General features: G+C 47.2%; 1 pseudogene; it reads right to left on the reverse strand.

Annotated features, from left to right (window-relative positions):
• Positions 1-1,866: 1,866 nt before the first annotated feature.
• Positions 1,867-1,985, reverse strand: LOC120620646 (uncharacterized; annotated as a pseudogene).
• Between the last annotated feature and the right edge of the window lie 2,527 nt (positions 1,986-4,512).

Consider the following 4,512-nt stretch of genomic DNA (forward strand, 5'->3'; position numbering starts at 1 on the left):
CAAGAGACATTTCTAAAGTCCCAGCTAAGTGTCAGGCGAAGCTAGGACTTAGACTCAGGTTTCCCTGAATCTCAGACTAGTCCCAGGGAAGCTTCTGGATGACCACAGTGCTTGCCGTGGGCTTTGGGAGGAGTCTGTGCTTCGTTATGGTTTGGGTTTGTGATCTGGTCCACCTGTTGTATTCTTTTTCATATGTCAAAGTCAGACACAGACACAATGTGAACGAAGACAAGAAGCTATCATCTGACAGCCTATTCTATGCTGATTGACTTCTACTTGTTCATTTCTCAGTGCAGATGGCACCTCCTTCAGGAAGACTTCCCTGACCACCGAAGATTGGATGTCCCTCTGTGTAGTTCCACAGCCCCTCATCACGGTACTCACTACGATCTTATAACTGCTGGTTTGACATTCTGCCTTCCTCTGTAAATTCAGAAATGGGGTCTCTCCTATTCAATGCAGTGTTAGTCACACTGTTAGGCCAGAGCAGCAGTTCATTAAATGTTTGTTGGAGAAACAGATGAGTTTAAGAATGACCTGTGCATGGAAACAGTCTGATTGCTTCCCGGTTGAGTTTTATGTCTTGCCCTCTTCATAGCTCCATTATAATGTTTACCCACTCTATTAGTTTCCTGTGGCTGCTGTAACAAATTACTACAAATTGGGTGGTTTAAAACAATAGAAATTGATTCTCTCACAGTTCTGGAAGCCAGAAGTCTGAAATCCAGCGGGGCTATGTTCCTTCCAGCACTGTAGGGAAATATACGCATGTTCTGTGCCTCTTCCAGCTTCTAGTGGCTTCTGACATGGTGTTCCTGGGCTTGCGGCTGCATCATTCCTGTCTGCCTCTGTCTTCACATGACCTTCGCCTCTTCATGTCCGTCTCTGTTGGTATCGTATAAAACTCTTGGCATTGGATTCGGGGCCACTTGCAAATTCAGGGTGATCTCATATCAGGATCTTTCTCTCAACGACATGTGCAAAAAAGGCCACATTCACAGGTTCTGGAGATCAAGGTGTAAACATATCTCTCGGGAAGCTACGATTCAACTTTCTACACCCACTTAATTGTAAGTAGCTTGTCTCTTTGTCTCAACACCAGAACGTTGTCTCATTTATGAATATATCTGACTGTAAGTTATAGAAAACCCCACCGGCAGGATTTATTGTTACTTGATAAGAAGTGCAGAGGGAGGCCATCCAGGGTTGGTCTGGCAGCTCGGGGATGTCATCAAGAACCCAGGCTTTTGCCATCCTGCTTCTCCATCACGCTCAATATTGTGGCTTTTCAACCTCGAGCTCATCCCTTCATGGTGATAATATGGCTGCCACAGCTCTCACTGTCAAACTCTTAACAGCTGCCACGGCAGGAAGGGAGAGAAGGTGAGAAATAGAATCATTTCCTTCTCATGCTTGTCTTTATGTCTGGGAGGGAAACTTTTCCAGAATACTCCCTGCCAAGAGGACTTCCATTACGGCTCATTGGCCAAAGTTGGTTCTCATTCCACCCCATCCCCAAGTCGATCCTGTTACAGAGGAACAGAATTGCCATAACTGTCTTAGACCAGTGGTTCTCAATCTTAGCTGCCCAGTAGAATCACCTGGGTAGCTTTGAAGAAATATCGATGCCCACAGCCCACCCACGGATAAATTAAATTATAAACTCTGGGAGTGGGACCCAAGGTTTTAGCTCTTTTTTATTTTATTGTATTTTATCTATCTATCTATCTATCTATCTATCTATCTATCTATCTATCTATCTATCTATCTATCTATTTATTTTTTAGGCGAGGCAACCCTTGGTTGACCTCACAGATTGCAAGGAGTTTGTCGGCTTACAATCCCTTATTTTTAATTTATTTTTTACACCTACAGCACCTGGTCTTCCTAGGTGGTCTTCCATTCAAGTACTAATGAAGCCCAACCTTGCTTAGCTTCCGAGATCAGACGGGATTGGGCTTGTTCAGGGTGGCATGGCTGTAGACTCGGCTCTTTTTTAAAGATAGTTTCCCCAAATGATTCTAATATACGACCGGGGTTCAGAACCACTGACTTAAACCCAGGGTCAGCAAATTTTTCTACAAATATTTACGGATAGTAAATATTTTGGCTTTGTGGTCCACAGCTTTGCTTGCAACTACTCAGCCCTGCCTTTCTGGTGCAAAAGTAGACAATACTGTAGTGAATGGGTGTGTCCGTGTTTCAATAAAACTTTATTTACAAAGACAGGTGGCAGGCTGGACTTGACCAGCAAGCCACAGTTTTTTGCCCCTGTTTCAAACCAGTCACGATTCATGGACTGGAATTGGGCTCATTTCAGTCTGCGCCGAATTCTGTGAGCAGAAAGAAAGGGAAGTGGTTTCTGGGAGAGCCACCATCATGAACTTCTTGAAGGCAGAGATGGTGTTTTGTTCATCTGTTTTGTACAATCTCTAGCATAGGGACTTGCAGGTCAGGCAATGTCTGTTGAATGAAAAAAAACCCCAAGGGAGTATTTATGTACGAGCTTGAGGGACATTTTTCCTGAAATATCATTCCTGACCAATCAAATCTCTAAAAAATGTTTTGGGAAGAAATATAGTGAAATCAATACTGTGTCTTTCTTGCTACCTATGGCAGGCAGGATAATATTCCCCAGAAATGTTGTAGTTATATGAAGACCTTGTGTTTCGTGGGGAGGAGGAATTAAGGATGCAGATGGAATTAGGGTTGCTAATCACGTGACCTTGAGGTGCAGAGGTTATGCTGGATGACCCAAATTGATTCAATGGAATCACAAGAGTCTTAGTTAAGAGGAGGCGGGAGAATCATAGGGGGGAGAAAAAGGAGCTGCGATGAGGAAAGCAGAGGTTGGAGTGATGCACTTTGAAAGTGGGGAGGAGCCACCAACCAAGGAATGCAGGTGGTCTCTAGAAGCTGAGAAAGGCAAGAAAAAGGATCTGTTAGAACCTCTGGAAACGAAGGCAGCACATTCTGATTCCAGCCCAGCGAGGCCTAGTTTGGACTTTCCTCCTCCAAGACTGGAAGATAATAAACGTGTGCTGTTTTCGGACATTAGGTGTGTGGCAATTTGTTCCACATTATGGTGTCTCGTTCCTAAAAGTGGTCCCCCGTGAGTCTCGTGGCTGGTATTTGCTCTCTGGGGTAGGTCCCTCCCACGCTCTGCTGCCTGGGACTTACCGATGGGTGACGACAGAGGTGACACGGTGTCAGCTTCAGACTCAAGCATCAAGAGAAGTGCGTGGCTCCGCTCTTGTACTTTTGGGAGTTTCTCAAGATGCAGTCTGTAAATCTCAGGAGAGGGCCATGTGAACAGGAGAGACCCCGAGGCAGCTTGGGGTGAGAGAGGCCCAGTGTCTCCAGTGTCCCGGATTAGGCTTCAGATGACCTCAGCCCATCAGACTGCATCACATGAGACCCCAAGCAAGATCAGCTGTGGAACAGCCCAGCGAGCCCAGTCTACCCATAGGCCTGGAGGGATAATACACTTTGTTTCGAAACGCTGTCTAATTTTAGCTACCACGCGTTAAGACCCTACTGTGATGGGAGTTAGGGAACCGTTGTCTCATGTTACTGTCCTGAATAGTTCTCCCACTTTCAAGATGAAGCAACTGAGGCCCTGAGAGGGAAGATGGGAGATGGGAGAGACGGGTTTGAACCTAAGTCTGTCCAACTCCGGAGCCCCAGGTTCTTTGCGCTTCCCAGGGCCACGTCTCCTCAAAGCTCGTTAGGTGAAATTGAGGTTGGTCCCACTCGTTGCTTTGGCCACCATTGACTGCCGCCATGTTGGTTTCGGCAAACTCATAGCTCCGTTTCTGGCTTTTTCCTCCCCTTGGTCTCAAGTCTCATCAGAGAAGCAGGATTCCTTACAGTAAATGAAAACCAAGACTTGTACAGGAAGCACAGCCCGATCCATTACAAGGTTATTCTAGCCTGTAATGTACCTGCACGCTCTCAGACACAGCCAGACTGTCTGGACAGGGGCTGTAAGGGTTCAAGGTAGCCTGTGGCTTGCTCACCGGGGTTAAGACTCAGGAATGCAGAATTGAGGAGGAGCAAACGACCCCTTGAGGATGTTCCTTGGCGTCTCCTGGAACTGCCACCCCAGAGTCAGCTTGGCTGGATCAGATGCCAGCAGATGCTCTGTTGAGGGGGTGTTTTTCTGCAGCCTTGGGGCTTTTCAGAGCCTGCTGTCCTTCCCCCCCAGGGAGCAGGGAGGGCCTTCTGTGCCAAATCACCAGGCACAGCCCTGACCCCAACTGCCTGGGCTGCTCTGAGGTTCAGCAGCTGCTCGGGGTCCTTGCACCCTCTAGTGGCCGCAAGGGGAAAAGAGCCGCTTCTTAGGTCAGTGGAGGTTAGGGCGCAGTTCCCAGCTGGCATGGAAAAGTCAGCCTTTCCTGTTCTTGACGGATCAGGTAAACAGAAGACATAACTCAGAGGAATGGATGACTCCAGTCTGCCATCTCTTTTTTAAAAAGGACGATGGCGCCGAATAAACACCGGTGTCCATGG

Source organism: Pteropus medius, unplaced genomic scaffold (assembly GCF_902729225.1).
Source record: "Pteropus medius unplaced genomic scaffold, Ma_sr-lr_union100, whole genome shotgun sequence".
NCBI lineage: Eukaryota > Metazoa > Chordata > Mammalia > Chiroptera > Pteropodidae > Pteropus > Pteropus medius.